The following is a 26,862-nucleotide window of genomic DNA, read 5'->3' on the forward strand; positions in this document are numbered from 1 at the left end:
ACAGTATATACAGATACATATGTATATATGTGTGTGTGTGTGTTTATATATATGTATATCCATGCAAAATATATTTTATAAATGCTTATGTTTTAGAAGTGATACCTATAAATATGTAAGTATAGATATATATACTAAAAGTATATTCTAGTATTTAGTTAACATGTGCATAATTATAATAGATTGAGTTTAAAAAGCAGCTAATACCTGTCATGTTCTTTTCAGAATGTCAGGTATTAGTAAAGTCAGTAGTTCTGCGAACATGCTGTTTCTGCTGTTAGTTTTATGGCTATTTTACCTGCAGAAAAGTGGCTGGCACAAAGTGAAAGCTCAAGAAACACTAGATCAAAAGAAATGGCATAGGGGAAACACTAGACTTGCAGATAGAATGTCTACATTCAAGTCTGAACTAATTCCCTTCAAATCTTTCCGAACTGTAAAATGGGAATAATATTCCCTCACTTGGCTCTACTTTCCCCATAGAGATCTCCATGATAGTAATAGTAACAGTTTCAGTAACAGTAATTATATCTGTACAACTGGCTTCAGTAGAAGGAACACTAGTAATAAGTGGAAATTATTTTTACTATAAACATTATATTGGAATGGATTCATTGATTCATTCATTCCATTGTACCAGGAAATATATAATTGGCTAAATACACAGAGAGAAGACAGAATTACTATCCCAGGTAGGGAGGGTCATCACCTAGCTGGGGAAAAACATATTGCATGACAATGGGATAAATGTTTGTACATATGGATTTACCTGAATGTTTTCTCTTCGTTTCTTGTCAATGTAAAATGTTCCACCATAATTTTCTGGGAAATAAAACTAGCCTTTTCAACGTATCCCTTTTTCTTACTATCTAAACTGGAACAAGTTTCTTTTCTTGGATAACTATTACTTCCTCTCTTATTAATCTAGGTCTTCTTTTTAACAAACTTTTCATTGATTCACTTGGTATGTACCAGACACTTTGCTAAAGCTCAGATTTCAAAGATAAAAGAGTCTTACTTTCAAGCAAAGAATTTTCCCCATTTTCGGGAAAGCAATAAAAAAATCCAAAGTGACCACTTTGAAGATAGTTATAAGCTCACTTTGTGAATGAAGTCTCAGTATCGAGGGTAAAGTGCTAGGGTATCTAAGACTTACCTTCAAATAGTATAGCAAAAAAACATGTATTTATGCATAGTGAGAGAAAGCAAAGAAAATTTATAACAGTTGAATGCAACAAATATAAGTTCATTGTTTTATTACTTCAATTTTTCTGTATGTTTGAAATATTTTCTTATAAAAAGTGGAGGAAATGAACAAAAGATTCAATAGAGTCAGATTACTTTGGGTTACAGTCTGGTTCCAGAACTGTCCAGCAGTATGAGCTGGACCTCATATGAGTTATTAACCTCCCAAGATCTCAGTCTTCTCATTGTTAAATGAGATTTTACATGCAGTGGGTTCTTCTGCACATTAAATTAGATAATTCATGTAAAACACGTAACACAGTCCTGATGCCTAAAATAATAAAACAAATATTAACTACTATTATCTTATTTGTAAAAGAATACTTCAGCCAGGCATGGTGGCTCACGCCTGTAACCCCAGCACTTTGGGAGGCTGAGGCAGGTGGCTCACAAAGTCAGCCTGGCCAAGATGGTGAAACCCTGTCTCTACTAAAAATACAAAAGTTAGCCGCGGTGGTGGCGGGCACCTGTGGTCCCAGCTACTCGGGGGACTGAGGCAGGAGAATTGCTTGAACCCAGGAGGCAGAGGTTGCCGTGAGCTGAGATCATGCCTCTGCACTCTAGCCTGGGTGACAGAACAAGACTCCATCTCAAAAAAAAAATCTGTGAAATGATGTGGAATTTAAAATATGGACATCAGGAAGATGGCATTTCCAGGAATAGTAGAAAGTGTATTTCCCGAGAGGTAGGCAAGCTTTGGAGCAGCATGGCTCTGAGGGTATATACCAATCTCTGGTGGTTTTAATCCAGAGTTCTAATGGGTCCCATGACTGGGGAAGACAAGAGACCAAGCTTGGGGCTTAGAGAGTACAAAATTTTAGATCAGAGACAACTGAGTGAAGCTGGGGCTTTTGTAAAGCGACATCATCAATAAGCAATCTAAAGAAAAGCCCTGTTGGACAATGGGAGATAGGGAAGATTCTTGCTTATATCCACCTACCTAGTGAGTCAAGTGAGGCTCTCGGTGGAGCCCATATTCACAGGCATTTAGAACCAGAAGTTTTATTTCTGTGTAGTTGAAAGTCTATTTGAAAATGAACTCAAGTCAGTAGCATCCTCTAGCATCTGGCAGAAGGAAACACAATCCTAAGGAAGGGAAGGCACATTAAGTCCAAACCTCAAAAAACTCCTAGATTCCATGGAACATAAATTCACAATCAAAACTAATAAAATACATAAGGACCAAGGAAACATGGACAAAAGTCAACCACAACAACCAGCTACAGAATCAGACTCACAAAACTTGTTAAAATAAATTTAATAAGCTTGTTAAAATAAATTCAATACATTTTAAGAATTAGAGGTATTAAAAGTATGACAATGGAACAAGATACTACAGAAATACCCAGACTTTTGAAAGAACACAAAGTTTTACTGCTAGAAGCGAAAATCTAAAAAATGAAAAATACTACAAATTAAATGGAGATGCAGCATAAAAGCTAATGAATTGAAACAGATCTGAAAAAAATTACCCAAAACTTAATATAGACAACCAAAGAAGTAGAAAGTATAAAATTTCAGATGGAAAGAATAAAAGGAGTGGATATTGGCAATATTCAAAGAGAAAATGACTGGAAAGTTCCCATAATTAATAAGATGAATCCTTAGACTCAGAAACAATGTATTGTAAGCAAAAATAAGAAATAAATCTACATTATATTGTAACTGCAGAACATCAGAGACAACAAGACTATCATTTAAAATTTCAACAATAGAAGCCAGACGAGAGTGGAATTATATATTTAATGCTAGATTAAATAAGAAAACTATACAGCTCTTATAGATTCATAACTAAAAATAAAATAATTAAGGTAAGAAAACTTTTTCAAAAAAGTCAGATGAGAAAAAAATTGGGAGTATTTATGCCAACAGAAACACCAAGAAATTTCCAAAAGAGTAATATTCCATGGCATCTACACCTATGGTTTTGAGAAGCCTTCGTTATCCAGCAGTGAATCATTCTACCTTGTATGAAGGGTTATGATGTGATCACTCAAGCCCAATCTGGGACTGGGAAAATGGCCACATTTGCCATATCGACTCTGCAGCAGATTGAATTAGATCTAAAGGACACCAAGGACACCGGGGCCTTGGTCCTAGCACCCGCTCGAGAATCGGCTCAGCAGATACAGAAGGCGGTCATGACACTAGGAGACTACGTGGGTGCCTCCTGTCATGCCTGTATTGGGGGTACTAATGTGTGTGCTGAGGTGTAGAAACAGCAGATGGAAGCTCCCCATATCATCGTGGGTACCCCTGGCCATGTGTTTGATATGCTTAACTGGAGATACCTGTCTCCCAAATACATCAAGATGTTTGTGCTGGATGAAGCTGATGAAATGTTAAGACATGGATTCAAGGACCAGATCTATGACATATTCGAAAAGCTCAACAGCAGCACCCAGGTTGTTTTGCCCTCAGCTACAATGTCTTCTGATGTGCTTGAGGTGACCAAGAAGTTCATGAGGGACCCCATTCAGATACTTGTTAAGGAAGAGTTGACCTTGGAGGGTATCTGCCCATTCTACGTCAACATGGAACGAGAGGTAGAAGCTGGACATACTGTGTGACTTGTATATAAACCCTGACTGCCACCCAGGCAGTCATCTTCATCAACGCCCAAAGGAAGATGGACTGGCTCGCTGAGAAGATGCACACTCGAGATTTCACTGTCTCTGCCATGCGTGGAGATATGGACCAAAAGGAACATGATGTGATCAGAGGGAGTTTCATTCTGACTCTAGCAGAGTATTGATTACCACTGACCTGGGCCGGGAGATATTGATATGCAACAGCTTTCTTTAGTCATTAAATATGACCTTCCCACCAACAGGGAAAACTATATCCACAGAATCAGTTGAGGTAGATGGTTTGACCGTAAGGATGTGGCTATTAACATGGTGACAGAAGAAGACAAGAGGACTCTGAGGCATCGGGACCTTCTACAACACCTCCATTGAGGAAATGCCCCTCAATGTTGCTGACCTCATCTTGGGGGCTGTCCTGCTACCTAGCCCCAGTCAGCGTTCAATCTTGGGGGCTGAGGAACAGCAGGAGGGTGTAGGGAAGGGAGACAAGGAATGGATATCTTGTCATTTTTTCTTTAAATGTCACTTTTTGAGGCAAAAGATAAAAGTTTTAAAACATTAAACACATAAATTTATTACCATGTTTGTGGGCAAAAATAAACAATATTATAAAAATTAATCTTTCCAATATATTCTGTAGATTCAACACAATTGCAGTAAAAGTCTACCAGTGTATTTTCTGAAATTTGCAAATGTGATTCTGAAATTTAAATATAAATAAAATTTCTATAAATTTTATATAAAATTTCTATAGAAGATCAATGATCTAAGACTATCTAAAACACCCCTAACAGAAAAAAAAATTTGAAATGTTTGTCCCCCCTGGATATTTATTTAGTATAAACCTGTAGTAATTTAGTTACCATGATACTGACACAAGAAACAAACTAATGAAACTGAATAGAGAGCCCAGAAATAGGCCATGTGTATGTTAATACCTGATACAAAACAGTGCTACCCACTACAGCTAATGAGGAAAGAATGGACTGAAAAACAAATGATTGCAACTCATATGGGGAGAAAAATTGATTCAAATACCCACTTTACTATTCACAAAAATCAATTACAGATGGATCAAGAACTTAAACATAAAAGGTACAACTTTTAGGAAAAAATATCAGGGGATATCTTATGGCTTCAGTGTAAGGTAGAATTTTGCTTAAAAGGCTCAAAAACTGCAAACTAAAGAAAAAGAAGAGTGAATCAAACTGCATTTATAAGAATTTCATTCCAAAAAGCTGACAACTCACAGACACACACACACACACACACATCTCCCAAAAAGGCAGTGAAAAACAAGCCACAGACTATAAGATACTTGCAACATCTGTAATTGTTAAAAGCTTAGTATCCAGAATATATACAGAATGCCCATAAATTACTAAGAATAAGACAAATTACCCTATATTAAAAAATGGTCAAAATATATTAGCAGGCATATCAGAAAAGGAAGCACAAGTGGCCATTAAACATGTAAAAGAAATTCACACTTTATTAATCAAGAAAAAGCAAAGTAAAACCACAATAGTACATCATTTTATTCTAATGAAATTGATAAAAATGTAAACGCATTGGCTAAGATGTAAAACAAAAGAAACTTGAAGACATTATTAGCTCAAGTTTAGGTCAATACAATTTGTAATATATTTTGGCATTATCTTTTAAAGTTGAATATATGCATGCCTCATGATTATGCCATTTTATTTGCATATGAATCTTAGAGAAGCTGTTATATATGTTCACCAAGATATACCTAAAAATGTTCATAAGAGTATTATTTGCAATACCAAAAAACTGAAAACACAACTGTACAAGAGTAGAATGAAAAAATGAATTGTTACATTTATGCAACAGTATATGACACAGCAGTAAAAGTAAATAAACCACACCTACATTCATCAATATAGGTGAATCTCAAAAGTTATGTTGAGGGAAGAAAGCTAAACATAAGAATATATATAGTGTGATTCCATTTACACATGGGTCAAAAGTATAATCAGACTACTATTACTCAGGAAATCATACGTATGTTGTAAATGCATTTTTAAAAAGCAAGCCAAGATATTAGCAAAATTGCAGAATAGGAAGCTCTAAACTTTCCTTTTCCCCATAGACACATCAATTTTAAAGCAATACATGGACCAATTCCCATTGTGAGAAATCAAGAAGCTAGTTGACACTACAGCGAGCTTCAGATTAGAACAAGCAAAAGAAAGAATCACCAAACTAAAAGATGGGTCATTTAATATTATCTAGTCAGAGAAGCAAAAGAGCTTGAGGGACTTAAAGGACATCATCAACTGGACCATAAAAAGTACAGGAGTTTCAGAAAGAGAAAAGAGAACAAACCAGAAGCTTATTCAAATGAAATAATGACTGAAGACAACCCAAATCTTAAGAAATTGATCTAGATTTATGAAGTACAAAATATCCAAAATGAGATAAATCTAAAAGAAATCCACACCAGAACATGTTATAATTGAATTACCAAAAGTCAAACACAAAGAATTTTGAAGGAAGCAATAGAAAAGCAACTTTTACATCCATGAGAACCTTCAAAAGAGTATCAACAAACTTTTCAGCAGAAACCTTGCAGTCCATGAGACAGTGGAATGATATACTTAAAATGCTTGAAAAATCCTGCCAATCAAAAAGAATATACCTGGCAAAACTATCCTTTAAAAATGAAAGGGATATAAAGACTTTGCCAGACAAACAAAAGCTGAGGAAGTGCATCACCACTAGACCCGCCTTATAACTAGAAACACAATAGCACAAGAACATGTAAAACACATTGGTAAAAGCAAATATAAAAACCTATACAGAATCCTATATTACTGTAACAGTAGTGAATAAGTCCCTTTTTTTTTTTTTTTTTTTTTTTTTTTTTTTTTTAAAGACAGAGTTTTGCTCTTGTTGTCCAGGCTGGAGTACAGTGGTGTGATCTCGGCTCTCTGCTCATCTTCCAGGTTCAAGTGATTCTCCTGCCTCAGCCTCCCAAGTAGCTGGGATTACAGGCACCCACCACCAACACAGGTAATTGTTTGTATTTTTAGTAGAGATGGGGTTTCACCACATTGGCCAGGCTGGTCTCAAATCCCTGACCTTAGGTGATCCACCTGCCTTGACCTCCCAAAGTGCTGGATTATAGACATGGGCCACCACGCCTAGCCAAGTCACTTTTAATTCTAGTATAAAAGGTAAAGATAAAAGTATTAAAATAACTATAGTTTTAAAATATGTTAATGAATACAAAGCATAAATAAATGTAAGTAGAGACATCAATAACAAAGTGTAGTGGGGTGAGAAGTAAAAATATAGAGTTATTGTATGCAATTGAAGTTATCAGCTTAAAATAGACTGTTCTATTTTAAGTTCAGTTCTTTCCTATAAATGACTTTAAATATAAATAAGTTAAATTCTGTAATCATGTAGAATAGGTGAATGATTAAAAAAAAAAAAAACAAGATCCAACTATATACTATCTACAAGAGACTCACTTTAGATTTATGGACCAATACAGGATGAAAATGAAGGGATGGAAAAAGATGTTTCATAAAAATCATCTAAAATTGAGCAGGAGTGATTATATTAGTATCAGAAAAAAATAGACTAAGTCAGAAACTATCACAGACAAAGAAGGATATTATATTACAAAATTGTCAGTTTTCTAGGATAATATTACAATTATAAATATATAGAAACCTGACATTAACACACTTAAATGTATAAAGAAAACACTGGCAGAAATGAAGGGAAAAATAGATGGCAATATAAAAATAGAGACTTCAATGCCCCACTCTCAATAAAAACATCCAATCAAAAAACCAGTAAGGAAACAACACACTTGAACTATTGCTTTAGACCAAAGGAATCTAATAGACATATATAGTGCATTCCACTCAATGGCAGCAGACACCCTTCTCAAGTGCACATGGATCTTTCTCTAGGAAAAATTATGTCTCAAATATATATTAAACTTAAAAAGATTAAAATACCAAGGATCTCTTCTTACCCACAATGGACTAAAACTACAAATCAATAGAAGAAAAATTGAAAAATGCAAAAATATGTGGAAATAGAACAACACACACTCAAACTATCAGTGGGTCAGAAAATAAATCAAAAGGAAAATTAGAAAATATCTTGAGGCAAAGAAATCACAACATATCAAAACCCATGGGATGCAGCAAAGCAGTGAGAGAGAAGTTTATAGCAATAAATGTACATACAGACAATGAAATGGAAGAAACAGCCCAGGAATAAATCCACGTATATAGTCAACTGATTTTCAACAAAAAAGCCAAGAATATACAATGGGAAAAAAAGGACAGTCTTCTCAATGAAGGAAGCTGGAAAAACTAGATGTCCATTAAAAGAAAAAAAAAGAATGAACTCCAAATAACCTAACTTTATGTTTGAGGGAACTAGGCAGGGAGAAGGAAAAAACTAAGCCCAAAAGTAGCAGATAGAAAAGTAATAAATATTAGACAGGAATTTATGAGAATAGAGAAACAATAGAAAAAAATAAATGAAACTAAGTTTTTTGAAAAGATAAAATTGACAAATCTTTAGACTAAGAAAAAATTCAAATAAAATCAGAAATAAGAGAGGAGACATTACAACTTATGTTACAGAAATAAAAAGGATCGTAAGAAACTACTATGAACAATTATATACCAAACAACTGGATAATCTAGAAGAAATGGTAAATTCCTAGAAACATACGACCTACCAATACTGAATCATGATAGAAAATCTGAACAGATCTATAACAGAAAGAATCTGAACAGATCTATGTAAGGAGATCGAAATGTAATTTTTTTAAAAAAGCTTCCCAATAAAGAAAAGCCAAGGATCAAGAACAAAGCAAGGATGCCCACTCTTACCACTTATAGTCAACATAGTATTAGAAATCTTAACCAGAGTAATTACACAAGTAATAAAAACCATCTAAATCAGAAATGAAGGAATAGAATTATTTCTGTGTGCAGATAACGTGATCTTATATATAGGAAACCTCAGAGACTTCATATACACACACATATGCTCACACATATGCACACACATTCATACACATGTTATAACCAATAAGTTAACTCAGTAAAGTTGCAAGGTATAAAATCAATATATAAAAATCAGTTGTGTTTCTATATAGTAACAATAAACTGCAAAAGAATTGACAGAAACAATCCCATTTACAATAGCATCAAAGGAATAAAATAGGAATAAATTTAAAGGGTTGAAAGACATATACTGACTACAAAACATTGTGAGATAGAGAAGACAAAAAATGAAAAGACATTCTGTGTTCATGAACTGGAAGACTTAAGTGTTCATATTAATCAAAGCAATCTACAGATTCAATGTAATCTATATCAAAATCTTAATGGTAGTTTTCATAGAAATAGAAAAAAATTCTAAAATCCTTCTGGAACCACAAATGAGTAGCCAAAACAATCTTGAAAAAGAACAAAGCTAGAGAAATCATACTTCCTGATTTCAAAATATGTAACAAAGCTACAGTTATTTTTCAAAATATGGTACCGACTTACAGACACATAGACCAATGAAACAGAAGACAGCACCCAGAAATAAATCCACATAGATATTGTCAACTGATCTTCAACAAAAGAGCTAAGAATGCACAATGGAAAAAGAATTTTTTTTTTTTTTTTTTTTTTTTTTTTGAGATGGAGTTTCATTCTTGTTGCCCAAGCTGGAGTGCAATGGCGCCATCTCAGCTCACCGCAACCTCTGCCTCCCAGGTTCAAGTGATTCTCCTGCCTCAGCCTCCCGAGTAGCTAGGATTACAGGCATGTACCATCACGCCCAGCTAATTTTTTTGTATTTTTAGTAGAGATGGGATTTCTCCATGTTGGTTTGGCTGGTCTCAAACTCTCAACTTTAGGCGATCCGCCCGCCTCAGCCTTCCAAAGTGTTGGGATTACAAGGGTGAGCCACCGCATCTGGCCGATGAAAGGATAGTCTTAACACATGGAGTTGAGAAAACTAGAAGTCCATATGCAAGAGAATGAAATGGAACCCTTATCTTACAACATACACAAATATCAACTCAAAAGGGATTAAAGACTTAAATGTGAGACCTGAAACTGTAAAACTATTATGAGTCATAAGGGTAATGATTCATAATATTGGTTTTTTGGATATGACTCCAAAAGCACAGGCAACAAAAACAAAAATAGACAAATGGGATTACATCAAACTAAAAAGCTCTGCACAGGCAAAGAAACAATCAACAGAGTGAAGAGAACACCTATGGAATGGGAGAAAATTTTTGCAAACCACACATCTGATAAAAGGTTCGTATCAAACAGATATGAAGAATTCAAACAATACAAGGAAACAATTTTTAAAATGGGTAAAAAAAACCAGAATACGCATTTCTCAAAAGAAGATATACAAATGGCCAACAGGTATATGAAAAAATGCTCAATATCACTCTATCGGCGAAATATAAATTAAAACCACAATGAGGTATCACTTCAAATCTGTTAGGATGATTATTCTAAAAAAACACATACAGAAAAAGATAACAAGTGTTGATAAGGATGTGGAGAAAGAGGACCACGGAACACTGTAGGTATGTCAATTAGTATAGCCATTATGAAAAACAGTATAAAGGTTGCTCCAAAAACTGAAAATAGAACTACCCATTTAATCCAGCAATTCCACTTCTGGGTATACATCCAAAGGATATAAAATATGTCAAGGAGATATCTGCACCCCAGTGTTCACTGCAGCACTATTTGCAATAGCCAAGATACAAGAGCAATCTAAGTGTCCATCAGTGGATGAATGGATAAAGAGAATATGTTGTATATGTACACAATCGAATACTACTCAGTCTTTAAAAAGAAGGAAATTCTGTCATTTGCAACAACATAAATAAATTTGGAGGATATCCTGTTAAGCAAAATAAGCCAGATACGGAAGAACAAATATTGCATGTTCTCAATAGTGGAATCTAAAAAAGTTGAACTCACAGAAGCAGGGAGTAAAATGGTGGTTACCAGGGGCAGAAGTGGAGGGAAGGAGAGGTTGGGAAGATGTTGCTCAAAGGATACAAAATTTCAGTTAGATAAGAGGAATAAGTTCAAGAGAACTGTTGTACAGCCTGGTAACTATAATGATAATGCTTTGTATTTTTAAAAGTCACTAAGATTTTAAGTGTTCTCATCTCCAAAAAATAATGAAAGGCACTATGTTAGTTTGATCTAGCTATTCTACAACATATACATCTTTCAAAGCATCATGTTGTACATGATGTATATATTTACAATTGCATTGCATATAATTGTATACAATTTTAAAATTTTTAAATAAAGAAAAAGGAAAAAAGTATGTTCATCCAAAAACCAAAAGAGAAAAAAAAAAGCCAATACTACAAAATTCTGAATTGCGGTTACCTTGTAAAGGGGAGAAGAAAGGGATGAGATTATGGAGCTATTTACAAGGGCATTCAAAAAGTGTTATTTTGCTCTATTATTGCATTTTGTTTTGTTACTTTTAAACTGTATAAATAATATTAAATATTCTGTGTGTATGCTCTATTTCTCTAAAACTAAAATTAAAACACGGACAATCTGAAAACACATACTATTTGCTTTGTACCTTTCATGTGTATCATCTATATTTATTAAAACTGGCTCAGATCTTATCATGAACAATAAAATCAAAATAAAAAATAGAATTATATAGAAAAATATATACCCTCTATTAAAACTCCCAACACAATTAAAGAATTCTTATGATCATTTTAGCATACTGTGTAAAAATGTGCATTGAACACCATTTACTGCTAGGGTACTAGAAGGAAGATGGAGTTGTCACAGGTGTCCTCTTCCACACAGCAGGTGGCAATTAAGCACTCCAAAGAACTGGAAAGGGTTTAATCCTGGAAGCCACAGGATTCAATTTGTGCTTTAGAAGACCACTTGGACTGTTATTTAGTGCATTGTAGAAACAGGGAGTTAATTACTACTAGTCCTAGATTGGAACAGAAGCAGAGGGTAGAACTAGGATTGAGCAGTGTTGGCAGTAACAAAGTCAACAGATTTAAAGTCTGTTTTGAAGGTAGAATATGATATGTTGATGAATTAGATGTGGAGATAACCTTATAAAATAGTAATATGCCAAAAATATAGTTCTCATTCTCTAAAGATGCTTTAGTTATTTCAGTGGATTTCTCTGTTGTCTTTGTAAGTTATACAGAAATTAAAAAATAAAAATAAAAATCTCTTGGCTAATCATAATACTGACAGCACTGCCCACGCCACGTCCATGCATTACCTTCCACCAGGGAAAACACGTGGAACCACTAGGAGGTGTCAGAACTGCCACAAACTCTTTCAATTATTGATAATAAATTGTGACGCACACTATTTTATTCTTTAACATTCTCAAATTTTTATAAAGATAAAGATTTAAAGCCTTTTGCTATTATAGCCAGCTACTGTATGACCCCATTTCCAAATACATTGGTTACATTCTGACCCTGCTCCTGGAATAATAAAAGACACAAATGCTTACTGAGCGCTTGCTAAGCACCAGGCACTGTTTGTAACACTTGTGAGAATTACTGGTTTAATCCTCACTTCAGTCCTGGGAGGAAGTGAGTCTCTATCTCCAGTCACTGTACATGAATCAAATATATTTATTGCTTCCCAGACTTTAAGTTATAGAAGGAGCTTGGAGTCACACTGACACCAAACTGTGTGTTTTAACCTCCCCAAGTTGCTTTTAATGGATCTTAAGTGTCTTTACTGATTACTTTTTTTGGAAAATACCCAAGGAAGATTCATAAAAATTTAGAAAACATACAAATATTGAGAAAACAAATCAGTCTGTCCCCAAAGATTGAGGATAAATGATGTCTCTATCATAAAGAGATAAAGAGAAACTAGAAATGCAAATTTCTAAGCAAATAAACTTGATAGCACCAAGTATTCCAAATGTTATAAAAAGATATAAGATGAAACCAGCAAGGACCCAAGGATCCCACTTAAAGCTGGAAAAAAAAAAAAATGTAACATTGGGATACATAATGCTGAAATTGATTTTCTTTTTCAACTGTCACACTCTAAACAGATTAAACTTAAAATTCTCAGAAGCCACAAGAACCGTATGTGTTTGACAAGCAAGCCACACCACTGGGGCAGAAGCCTGTCACTTGCTTACACTTAAGTACTCAGCCTGTAATGAATGGTTTATAGTGGTACTAAGCCTGTAAAGCACAGCTTATAATGGTTTTCAACCTTGACAACACATTAAAATCACCTGGTGTGCTTTCTTACATAACTTTCCAACCCTTGAAAGTCTATTCTGTGATCTGGAACCAATTCGAGGCACCAGGAGTTTTTATAAATTCCCAGGAAATTCCAACATACAACCAAAGCTTGAGAACCACTGCTTTAGATCTAGGCCTATGGAGTTTCTCAGCACTGCAACACAGCCATGCTCTGGGCTTAACACTACCTTGAAAGGTAAGAAAATAAGCAAAAGGTTGAAGCCATCTTCTGAATTCCTATAGACCACCATGAGCACTTGGTTAGACTACTTCCACAAGTGCTACCCACTAGGAAACTTAGCTATCTATCAAGCCAGCCACCGTTGACAGCTTCTTTCAGATGTATTTCCTTTACCATGTGAACATGCTTGGACATCAATAAATAGTATAGTTTTCTTCATTGTAACTACCAATTAGGTTAACTATGGATTAGACAAAAGGGAAGATGGGAAAAGGAGAAATTGAGGACCTGATGTGTGCTAGACATTATATGCATTTACCACTGAATCTTTACAACAATCCTATAAGGAAAGAGTATTTTATTTTATTCCTCAGGAAACTGAGGTTCAGTGGGGATTGAGTGGTTTCCCAAGATCCCAGGGCTACCACAGAGTAACACTGGGAAAGTGACACAAACTGCCTTTTACTATATCACACTGCCCCCTAGGGCTACAGGGGTCTATGGCACGCACTGGAAGTTAAAAGAATTTGAAATACCAGAAGGCAGCAGCTGGCTTGAAATCTTCCCTGGTAGACCTAATTGGATGTGACTGCTCTTTCTTCCAACACTTACAGCCTTTTCTGTGGGTACCACTGGCTTGGCACGGAGCTCTTACTGCCTTTTGTTAATGGCTAATTCATGTGCTTTCAACTAATTGCCGTTATATGCAAGCTCAGGCAGGGCGAAGATATTCCTGGTATTTTTTCACCTACCTCAGAGCCTAAAATTGCCTTAGAGCAGTGCTTCTCAAACTGTAATGTACATATGAATCACCTGTGGACCTTGTTAAACTGCAGATTCTAATTCAGAAGGTTTGGGTGGGGCCTGAGATCCTCCATTTCTAACAAGCAGTCAAGGGATGCCAATGGTGCTGGTGAGATAATTCTTACCGTGAATGAAAAGAAGCCAATTATTCCACATAAATGGGGTTTTTTAAAACTAGACTTGAGGAACAAGCAGCTATGTGTGTGGCTTGGGAAATGAGATTTCACAACATATTTCAATTTTTTTTTTTTTAAGGTGCCTCAGTGCTGCATGCAACTATCAAGACTCTACAGTCATCTCTTTCCTGTTCAATGAATCTTTGCAGATTGGTTATTTGATTGGTAGGACGTCTCAACATGAAAAGAAAGCACCTACAAAATACAGTTGAATTTCTCATGAATAACACAAAAGAACATTAACTGGTTGGTCGTTGTTCTGTTTTGTTTTTGATTAAGGATAGCAGTCTATTCTTTCCACAATTGCTCCTGTTCGTCCTGGGACCTCCTGTGTGGCCACTGTGTCTTTGGAGCTCCCAGAGTGATTGGGACACTTTTTTCCTTCTTTTTGAGAGCTTCTTGCTCTTGTCGCCCAGGCTGGAGTGCAATGGCGTGATCTCCACTCACTGCAACCTCTGTCTCCCGGGTTCAAGCGATTCTCCCGCCTCAGCCTCCTGAGTAGCTGGGACTACAGACATGCACCACCACGCCCAGCTAATTTTTGTATTTTTAGTAGAGACAGGATTTCAACCATGTTTGTGGGGCTGATCTTAAACTCCTGACCTCAGGTGATCCGCCTGCATCAGCCTCCCAAAGTGCTGGATTATAGGCATGAGCCACAGTGCCCAGCCCATAATTGGGATACTTCTGGGAAAACCTGTGGGTAACCTCTATTAACATATTCTGAACTAAACACGGTCATTACAAATAGCAGCCTCTACTGCAGCAGATGTGAGTTCAAGCTCTGGCAACATTTTACTTCTAAAAGCTTCATTTTTCCTCCAGTACCACCCTCGTGCAAGACTAAGGACCTTTGGCATAATCCAAAATGTCCAAACTCAATTTATTCACAAGAATTATATTCATACACCCCCACAGAATAGCTTTTCTCATTCACAATATTTCATTATTGATTTTGTGGTGACACAAAAGAGGGTTTATGCTGTATGTGATACAAAACATATAAATACTCCTGGAACATGTCATATTGTGGCTCAGAAGAAGACATCTCTATCTCATATTCACCTTTGTGCCCCACCCCCAGACACCCTACCACAATGGCACAGGGTTTTATAGAGATGTCACTGTGTCCCCTGAGCAGCCTCAATTTCCTCAACTATAAAAAAGGACTAATAATACCTAGCCTGGATGTTTCCATGAAAATTAAACGTATATATCCTTCCTCCAAAAGTCCCTGGCAACCTCTAGCCAACAAATCTAGACCATTTCCTCCCATGCACCCCCCAATCTTCAGCTTACTACCCTCAACCATAACCTCATCTCCTTATATCTTCTTTCTTTTTACAGGAATGTGCCTATCTCTTAGTCTTTCCAGTTCGGATCCATCCTCTTTTGATGACAACAGTTAGAAATAACAAATAACTTCACACAGTCAGTTCTCTATAAATATTTGTTACATGAATAAACAATTGATCCACCTGTAAACAAATCAAAGCCAGTAGATCCTAAATATTCAGTTCTAGAAATCTCTACTACTGGGCAAAATCAGTTGGGGAAATATTAACAAATAGCAGCCATTTATGACAAATTCCTTTTAATTCAATTTATTCGAGTCCCCCTTCACAAAAAGAAAGGAACAAATCAAAGGTGCCACCAATATTTACAAATCATTTGAGAAATAGTGCAGCAGCCAGAACATCAGGCTGTCAGAAGTACTGTGAGCCTGCCTAAAGCTTACACCTATGATAGTTTTATTTATTTATTTATTTATTTATTTATTTGAGATGGAGTTTCACTCTTGTTGCCCAGGCTGGAGTGCAATGGTGCGATCTCAGCTCACCACCACATCTGCCTCCTAGGTTCAAGCTATTCTCCTGCCTCAGCTCTCCTGAGTAGCTGGGATTACAGGCATATGCCACCATGCCCAGCTAATTTTGTATTTTTAGTAGAGATGGGGTTTCTCCATGTTGGTCAGGCTGGTCTCGAACTCCCGACCTCAGATGATCCACCTGCCTCAGCCTCCCAAAGTGCTGGGATTATAGGCATGAGCCATCGTGCCTGGCTGTGACAGCTTTTAAGATGTACATAGAAACATGCAAGCAAATGCCCAGCACCAGGAAATTTGTGTGCTCTTGATACACATATAAGACCACTCATGAGTAAACTGAGGCTGTTGCTACTTCACATTGGAGGTTATTATAAAGAGTAGAGGAAATGGCATATGGGTTTTCTATTCCAGCAGCACTTAGTATATGTTCAGAAAAGTTCCCATTCTGGCTCATCTTGGTGGCTATTTCCATCCCATTGGCATGGGGAAGAAGAGTAGCAGATGCTTAATTGACGTGTTCATTGACCTTATTAAAAAAGAAAGCTCTGACCATGACAAACATTTTGTTAGGCAATCTTTGCTCTTGTAGTCTTCCAAAATCTTATGAGAGGTAGCCTCAAATTCTAAAACATGTTGTCACATAGGTATGATAAAATTGCACTCAGTGGCAGGGAAACAGGAAATGATATAAACAGAATGATGGAAAATCCCATCATTGAAAAGAAAAAAAACTTCATAAAAAAAGATCAAATCAGACCACCAAAATAACATGACACTAAAAAACTATAAAAGAAAATCTATGGCAGGGCACGGTGGCTCGCGCCGGTAATCCCAGCTCTTCCGCAGGCCGAGGTGGGCGGATCACGAGGTCAGGAGATGGAGACCATCCTGGCTAACACGGTGAAACCTCGTCTCTACTAAAAATACAAAAAATTAGCCAGGCGTGGTGGCAGGCACCTGTAGTCCCCGCTACTCGGGAGGCTGAGGCAGGAGAATGGCGTGAACTTGGGAGGTGGAGCTTGCAGAGAACAGAGATGGCACCGATACAATCCAGCCTGAACAAGAGAGGAGACTCAGTCTCAAAAAGAAAAAAAAAAAAATCTATAAGAAAGCCTTTAAAAAATGTGAAAAAATAAAATGATTATTAATTGAACAAAATTTAGCCTATAAATTTAAGATAGGCAAACAAGAGACTTTTATCAGGATAAAATTTTATTAAAATGAAATTCATATATAAATGGCCCAATTGAGTGAAAACAATTACCAGCAAACAAGATTCATAGCAAAATGTCAGAGCCAAATGATTCAACGGCAAACGAAAAACAAAAGACAGGACACAAAGAGTGCATGTTATTTTATGTTATATATTCATGTAGTAACGAAATCCCCTTTTCTATTTTTCCCTAAAACTGTAGTGTACTAACTGAAAATCTATTCAATATCCTGTTAATTAGGTTATACATAATATAATCTAGGGGTTACAGTGAACACATTCAAAGGGAATGTGCTCATTATAAAATCCTATTACATGTGGTTACAGTCTCTAAAGAAAACCTATGGGAATCCAGGTAATTTCCACATTTTAGACATGTGTGGAAAATGCCACACTTCCTCCTTTCCTGGAGGTTTCTGAGGAATGTGTTTTATTCCATCTGAAGCCTCAGGCATGTTAGAACTCCTCAACCAAAGCGTATTCCACACCTTATTCTGCTCTCCACATTGAGACATCATGCTTTACAAATTTCTATCAATGATTATGCTCAGAGGTGTCCACAGGTATTGTTCTGAGTTTTGGATTTTTTTTCCAAATTCACAGGTCCATCTTCCTGTTGATTATCTCCCTAGTGCCGTGACTTAGGTGTGCCATCCCCCACTTAGAGAAGTGTGAGATCTATTAAACAATCCAAAATCTTGAGCCAAGAAAAGTACTGGCTAAATATCATTAAGGACTAGTTTTGTTTTTCAAAAAAGTAATTGGACATACCCCAGCTCAGCACATTCATTTATATTTACTATTGAAAAACAAAACTTAAAAAATAAAATGCTAATACTAGGAATGCAAGTACTTTAAGTGAAACCAAAGTTAAAAACTAAAATGACTCTATCTCGTATCTAGTTCTTGAGTACGGAAAAGGATTCATGCCCTTGACTCTGAAATGAACTTCATGACTGCCCCCAAGGAGTTCATTGTCTACGTGGAAAATTCCGAAGTTGCAGGAAAATATTTCCATTTTATCCACATCTCATTTCCACATCCACCTCTTGGACTACGGTCGAAATTTTATGACTATGGCTTCTTCCCTGGGCTTTACGTTGTCCTCCACTGAGATGCAGATAGAAAGTTAACACCTTTAGACTTCTCAGTTTTATCCTCATATACTGTAAGTTACCTGCCTTTTCCTGAGAGCTGCTTCTGCAGGAGGCAGTGGCAGGAAGATTCTAAGAGAGGGTGAGGCCAGGTGCCTAGGAGGAGAGCAGCAGCAGAAAGGGAGCACTAAGGGCACAGAAGGCAAGCCAACCCTTTCCCAATTTTACTTAAGGCTTCAGCAGGGAAAACTCTATGAATACAATTGCAAATAGAACATCTTTCTAAAGTACATAAGCCCAGAGCTGCTTTAGGTGATGTTACAATTGGAGCCTGGACCTCTGCCCACTGTACTTGTTTTTCTAGTCCCCAAGACATCACAGAGTTCTAAGGTGTCTTGGACCCTAAAGGTCCAGGAAAGATGCTTTGAAAAACACTGGCCTATTAGAAGTTGCTGTTGTGAAATAGATTTTCTTATCTATAAGAACGATTTTTTCTCTTAAACCTATAATCAAGGATTTAATATTTCAGAGGTTAATTTCTAGATAGGTGGTGGGGAGATAAATTGGAAAAGAAAGGTATTGTTGATTGTTGTTTTTCGGCCAGATTCTTTGTACTATTAAGATCTTGATTTTCAAATAACATGGAGCGTAAGCCCAGAGGCTAAGGGAGTCTCACAGCTCCATAGACAGAAGCACTGCTTGAGAGCTGTACAAACCCAGACATTCCCTTCTCTCCATCTCCTGTTGCTGCTTCTTTCTTGCTGCAGGTGGGTTTATTCTGTTCTAAGCCCATTTGAAGGAAATGGTCTCAGTACTAATTCCAATTTATATCTTCTCTGTTCATGAAACCAGCCAAACCAATTCCAATTTAAGTTTTCTAGAAAGTACTTTGCTCAGCCCAGTTGAGCTGATTATTCCCATCATTCTGATTGTTCCCATCAGAATAATCTGTGTGACAACTGTGCTATGGTTAGGACAAGTTTCAGAAAAGGAGACAAAACACTAGACAACTTCACAATAGTTGTCCAGCACTTTCTTCCTGGAAACCCATGCCCCGATACAGCAATGATGAGCCGATTCTCCCTATCACTTCCCAACTCCATATTCAGTGATGTCATCTTAGTAGCCTGAAATCAGCCAGGAGGGGAGTATTTATACCATGAAAACTGGCAAATGCTACACATCAGGGCTTTTTTTTTTCAGACAGCCAATTTACCAGCACACCACTGTCAGATAAGTTCCCTGTGATTTGATTGGAGACAGCCACATTAACATCCACCCACACACTGTGAAGTATTGCAGATAACCTGGGTGTCCTTTTCTTCATAAATATCTTCCTCTAGAAGGAACCCAAGTAAACATGCTCACCCAAGTATTTTTATGTGTTTAAGAAAATAAAGTTAGACTTGTGCATCGCCATGGGTCCAGTGACCGCATTCCTGAGCATTTAGCGTAGTATTTCGAGCATCTCAAGCATTGTCCACCATCTTCATTACAAGGTTAGATATAGGTTAGAGGAATCTTAAAAATTATCCCCTTTCATAGTAAAAATTAAAAACAGCAAGTAGAGAAATCCAGTACAGAAGGTGTGAAGTGGTAGAAGTTACAAAAGCACTCGCTGGGATACCGCAGGAGCTCTACAAATGTTTGGGAATGTATGAAGAAAAGAAATGAAGTAGAAAGAGGAAAGGAAGTACGGGGGTGGGAAGGGGGAAGGACAAAACATAAACCAAATAATGAGATGACAACCAACAAGACAACCCTCCACTGAGATAATAAGCAAAAGACATTAAATAATAAGTATAAAAGCATTCATTCACTCAACAAATGATATCAAGTACCAAACATATGGCAGGGACTTGGCATAAAAAAGTCCATAAGACATGGTCCCTGCCTCAAGCACTGTACAGTTTGGTAGACAGAGTCAAGTAAATTGACATTTCAATACTGGTAAATGCTATGATGAGTTAACTGCCCCATGCTGAGGGAGATCATAGAAAGGCTTCTAATCCAAAGTTGAAAGTCCCAAAAGGTCACACTTCCAAAAAAAGGAACATCTAAACCAAGACCTGAGGAACAAATAAAAGCTCCTTGAGTGAACAGGGTGGGGCAAAGGGCATTTCAGGTGGAGGAGAAAGTATATAAAAAGGGTTTAGTGTTGAGTGGAAATAGGCAATGATGGATTTAACAAGTTCTGACTAGCTCAGGATAGCATCCAAAAGAAAGCTGGAGATGTAAGTCAAACCAGGCAATGAATGTCTCGCATAGCCTTGTCAGAACCGGGACTTTGAGGGCAAAGGAGAACCATCAAAGAATTGAAAGAAGATATCACTTTAGAGTAAATCAGGGAGTCCTGTTCATTTTATCTCCTGAATCGCTCTCAGACTGGTCTAGCCCTCTCCATGACTTTTCCAACTGGATTGACATGACATCTCCAGCTGGCCTCCTTGCCTCCACTCTGTCCTGCCTCTACACTTTTTCACATGGAAGGCAGGGAGACCAGCTGGATATCATTGCAACAATCTTGTTGAGGGACTGCTTTGGTGAAGAAGAGAAGTGGTCCAATCTGAGAGCCATTCAGGAGATCGAATAAGCTGGGTTCGGTGAGTAACAGGACTTGGGGCAAAGGAGTCAGGTTTCCAGGCTTCTGACTTGGGCAGCTGGGTGGATAGTGGTGCTCTTTACGTTAAAAAGAAATAAAGAAAAAATAGGTTTACCAGGTAGTATGGTTTGGATATTCATCTCCTCCCAATCTCATGTTGAAATGTGATCTCCACTGTTAGAGATAGGCCTAGTGGGAGGTATTTGGGTTATGGAACTGGACCCCTCATGAATGGCTTGGTGCCCTCCTCCCAGTCATGAGTGAGCTTTCGCTGTTAATTCACGTGAGAGCTGGTTGTTTAAAGGAGCCTGGCACCTCCTTTTTCCTGTCTTGTTCCCTCTCACCATGTGACAGGCTGCTCATCCTGCACTTTCCATCTTGATTGTGAGCTTCCTGAGGCCTCACCAGAAACTGAGCAAATGCTACTACCATGCTTCTTGTGCAGCCTACAGAATTGTGAGCCAAATAACCCTCTTCTCTTTATAAATTGCCCAGCCTCAGATATCCCTTTATAGCAATTCAAAGTAGACTAACACAGTAGGGTAGATCAGGAGTTTTTGTCCTTGAGGTGCTATGGGACATCCCAGTAAAGATATATAGTTTATTCAAAAAGATTTATAGTTTATCCATATATATAAAGATTAAAGATATATGGCGATATAAAGATATATATAAAAGATTAAAGATATATCTTAAAGATTATATATAACTTAATAGTTATCAAGTTTATTCAAAAAAGACAGGTCACCATGATTTATACTTTTTATGTTGTGTTTTGAGATGGTTAGTAAAAAACATTGCTTTTCCCCCCATCAAATGAGGCATGGGCATAAACAGAAGTAAACTACCACCTCTGATGATTGAGACATGTTTGGGAGACTCAGGCTGCCAATGTTTCATTCCTGATTTAGAGGGAGGGCCCAATGATCCCTGCCACCTGGTATTCATGTGCTTGTGTAGCCCTGTTCCATGCTGTATATGGCTGACTAATAGGATACTGTGAAAATGACAAATGTGACTTCTGAGGCTAAGTCACAAAAGACATTATGACTTGTCTTGCTCTCTCATGAATCTCTCTCTCTGGGGGAGGTCAGCTGCCAGGTCATGAGGTTACCCAAGCAGCCCTGTGGAGGCACTCTTATGGTGAGGAACTGAGGCCTCCTGCCAGCAGCCATGTGACTAAGCCACCTTGGAAGCAGATCTTCCAGCCCTCAAGCCCCCAGATGACTGAAGCCCCAACCCCCTTGACTACACCCACATGAGAAAGCCTGAGCAGAACCACTCCTCTAAACTTCTAAATTCTCAACCCACAAAAACTGAGATACTATATGTTTATGGTTTTAAGCCAACAAGTTTTGGAGGCAATTTGTTACACAGCACCAGATAAGTAATACAGAAACTTACATGCCAGGTCACAGCAAATATACTGGAGAGCTGTAGGCCTCCCCACTGGGGCCTTCCCCTATAAAACTTGAGGCAGTTTTTCTCAGATTCCCACAGGCAACAGAATCATCTGCTAGGCTTACTAAAATACAGATTACTGGGCCCAACCCAAGAGTTTCTGATTCGATAGATCTGAGGCAAAATCAGAAAATGTGGTATTCTGGAGCAAGTTCCAGGGGTTTGGGGGCTGATGAAAACGATGTGACCGTGAGAGGGCAGTAACACACAGCAAGCTTGATTTGGGTGACACTGAGAAGTCTGCTCCTGGGGGAGTTTCTCAGAGCATGAGACCATCCCGAAGAGAAAGAGGACAAGGGAACTGCCGAGAGAGAGGGAATCAGAGGGGAGAACTACAATTACTAATTGGTGCCCTCAGTAGCCCAGCAAAGTCTCTGGGTCAATGAGCTCCCGAGGGCAGCAGACCTAGGAGTCTTGGTATAGATGCAGGATTTCTCCTATCAATGGCTAGCAGATGTCAGGTGCAGTTTCACAGGGTATGCAAAACAAAAAGGCTCTAAATGGCTAAGACCCTACTTATCTGGGCTATGTTTAAAACAACTGGGTGTGTAAACATTGTGTCTGGCACTACTGGGCTTTTGAGCTCACTGCTCCCAGCCTCCTGTGAGGGAATAAAGAGGCCCAAAATACAGAGGCCATCTTTGGCATTTATGTAACAAATTCTCACGTCTCCAGGTGCTGGTACTGTTGGCCCAAGAACACATTTTGAGGAGACTGGCCTCGAGGAACCACTAATGTGTGCTTATGGGCAGGATGGCAGTGGAGAAGAGGGTGAGGCTCAGTGTCTTCTCCCAAATTTTCATATTAAATAAAACCTCTTTCCCCAGAGAGAAGTAACAAGAGAGGCAGAGGGAAATGATTCTAACAGAAGTTCTAGCCACATGGAAGGAAGCATTAGCAGTGAGGAAAAACGGTTCTCTCCCTAAACATACCACCCAAGGTAATGATTCTACATCCTAAGAAAATGTATTTTTCACAGGGGCATTTTTTTTTCATTGTTTAGAAGAAGGAACTCCAATGAGGACCGTCTGGTTTTCTATAAACAGAAACCAGTTTCATTATTCTGACAAACAACAGCACTTTGCCTGCGGGTGGTAAAAGCTGTTTATGTATCCTTACCTTAATTAAGTCATCTCTGACTAAACATGATTATCTCACAAGTGTTCTCAACAGACTTTCTTTAAAGAATTCTAAGAAATACATCTATTTTAGTGTTATAGAAGGTGTGTAAATTGAGATCTAATACTGAAGCTGTTTCCTTTAATTCCATTTTGAGTTGCTTTTATTTCTCCTTTATAACATTCAAGTTCCCATAATTATCCATTCCTTCAATCATTATTTATCTAGTCTTAATGACTATGTTCTGTGCGTTAAGAACAGCCCTGGGTGCTTTGAGATGATAGAATTTAAAGCCAGAGCTAAGACTAAAAAACAAAAACAGAACAAAAAAATTTTTTTTAATTGTGAGAACTTATATGAAGAAAACTTGGTTACTGGGAGCTTTTGATATACTCTATTGATTTCAGCTATTTTATTTTCCTTTCTCCCTCCATTCACATTTAAGGGAACTAATACTAAATTAGCATGAAGAGCGCACGCCTGTGATCTCAGCTACTTGGGATGCAGAGGCAGGAGGATCACATGAGCTCAGAAGCTCAAGCCCAGCCTGGACAATATAGAAAGACACAGACTAAAAAAGAAAAAAAGAAGGGAAAAAATTAGCATGAAGAATTCCAGGGAGACAAGACAACAGAGCCACTTTCCTAGCCAAGAAAAATCCCAGTTTGCAGTTTACTGAATAGAAGTGTGCCACCTGACAGTAGTTTTAATGACTGACACTGAACCTTTTGTGAGTTTTGCACTTCTCTTGGCTGAAATCTCCAAACTGGCTCAAAGAAGCTCCAGCCTCTTCATTCTGTAAGTGTTGATACTATTTGCATAACTACCTGTCATTATCCCCTACCAGGTGCCTCCTTTCCAACCTTGAACGTTTCTTCTTGATTCATTATAATTAAAGAGCTAATGTAGCCATTCAAGTTCACATTGTCAATGACCATGTAATCATCTTCCCTAGTGGCCAGAATTCCTTTCTTTTTATGAGGTTACAATTAAATTCCCTCCAGCCATAAGGTCAAAAGAATCTGGAACAGTTAGCCTTCCCAGTGACTAATTTCACACCTGTGACTCTGACACATAAAATAAGACCTCTTAAATGGAAGGTGTCAAATTAAGAAATAATATACATTTGACTACACCTGAACTGAAGTCAATTAGATGTAAAAATTAAAGACGGTGGCTTCTTTTCCTGTTACTCGAAGTGACGCTTGACATTCTACTTATCAATTTAAGACATCCATGTCCCTTAGAAATGTTAAGGTAATTTGTAAGTTGGAAAAGAATTAAAATGGCCCAAAGCCTCAGGGAGATTAAGATAATGTGTTCATGTCTGTTCTGTGTAAAAATTTGTCTATCACTTTATTTTTTTCCCCTTCTCAAGATTTAAGTTTTTCTAAAATAGATTTTATTTTTCTGCTATTGAGGCTTCTAATATTTTGTTAAGAATTACGTGTATTATTTTGTTAATAATCACTATGCACAGCTAAATACCATGAGCCAATTTAGCCTCCGACTTCCAAAATGTAACATTGACCAATGGAGCTGCCTTTTATTTCTGTCATTTGAAATGCACTGTGGACCTTCCCCTTCACCTACAGCTTTTAGTGATTCTCAATTTCACAAGTCACACACCACCAGCCCCAACTCCTTATGCCTTTATCCTCCTTTCTCCTCTAAGAGTTGCTTCGAGCAACAAGGCTATTTACTGGGACCTTTGCAAGTCTAACTTCAATTGGAAGTCATTGTCGAGTTTCTATCAGCGCACTTTGAGTGGACACCCAATTAAGAGACTGCTTATGGCAGCCACAGTGCCCCTTCCCTCATGGCTGTAAGGGCTCCTGGAAAAGTGAGGAGTGTGACCCACTGCCAGAAACCTCCAAACCTGCAGTTCAGCTACCCTGAGTTTCTGGGAAGTCAAAGTGAGCAGCTCGTCAGGAACAAAGGCAGGTTTCCTTTACTCAAAAACATCCAGGTGATGACTCCAAGTCCTATAGAATAACCAAGATGCAATCCTTGCACTTCTTGAAGTTGTTGTTGGTACCTCTTGGTCTCACAAGAAAAGTAACTGTTGCCTTTTATGGTAGCTATCTGTTGTTACTGCCACCCAGGATCCATTCACTTTTTGATGGCTATACCTTGATTTCCCTTGGGTAACCATGCTTTTCTCACTCTCAGCTCAGATGCTTTGGATCATATTTTGCATGCTGTGGGGCACATACACCCAACTAAGGAGACAGTGGACTGAGGAATATGAGGTCTGGTTCCATTTCTGTAGCACAAAAAGAGAAATGTCCAAGAATATGGCCAAGGAAAGCAGAGATCAGAAATGAAAAAAAGTTCCTGTTGATGTTGAGTTCCTTCATCAAGCTGCACCTGAAATAAACCCTACTTGCAATAGATGAATTCATTCATTCATTCATTCAGAAATATTTATTAAGTATTTCTAGGTATCATCCCCTCTTCTAGAGCCAGAGGCACAATGTAGTCCTTACTCTCAAAGCATTCACCAACATGTAAAAAAGCAACAGCCATTCAATGTGATAAGCATTGGCACAGCGGCATTACAGAGCTATATGCGGTGCTCCCAGAACAGCAGCTCAACTCAAAGAAGGGAATCTGTGTCCTAGAGGAAGAAGAGTTTGAAATATTTGGTTGAAGTTTTCATATAGACTGATTATTTCAAATGACACAGTACCACGCTGATGAGCTACCTCAACATTTGACATCTCAGTTTTTTGTTACCTATTTCTGAATAGTGATTTTCTCCTCCAGGCCATCCTTTCCTGTATCACATTCATGAGCTTAGATTTTACCTGGACCTTCTGTACCTTTTAAATAAAGAGCCAAACACTCCATTTTCTAACCACCATACCAATTTTTCCAGTTCTTGCACTCAATACTTCCTCTAGGTCATAGACCCCTCTTGTCACCACACTCTGTCTTCACATCTTTCCCTACCCAGCTAGAGTCCTTTGATCTTTACTTCCACTCTTATCAGTATTTGCCCTTAGCCCATTCCTTTCAGCTTCAACAACCTGGCATATCATGTATCATGTATTATTCCAGTTATCTATTTAATACTTTCCCTTTTCTACAAACTGTAGACTATAGGAAGGGAGAATCTTCTTTATAACCATTGAATCTCCAGTGCCCAGTATCACTGTGACTGACAAACAGCATGCAATTATATTTGTTCATCCAAACACATTTTTAAATAAATCTATTATAGTGTGCTGAGTGCCTG

General features: G+C 37.7%; 1 pseudogene; it reads left to right on the forward strand.

Moving 5' to 3' along the window:
* The first annotated feature begins 2,011 nt into the window (after positions 1-2,011).
* Positions 2,012-25,450, forward strand: LOC105553375 (annotated as a pseudogene).
* The last annotated feature ends 1,412 nt before the right edge of the window (positions 25,451-26,862 follow it).

Source organism: Mandrillus leucophaeus, unplaced genomic scaffold (assembly GCF_000951045.1).
Source record: "Mandrillus leucophaeus isolate KB7577 unplaced genomic scaffold, Mleu.le_1.0 Scaffold592, whole genome shotgun sequence".
In the NCBI taxonomy this organism is placed as follows: Eukaryota; Metazoa; Chordata; class Mammalia; order Primates; family Cercopithecidae; genus Mandrillus; species Mandrillus leucophaeus.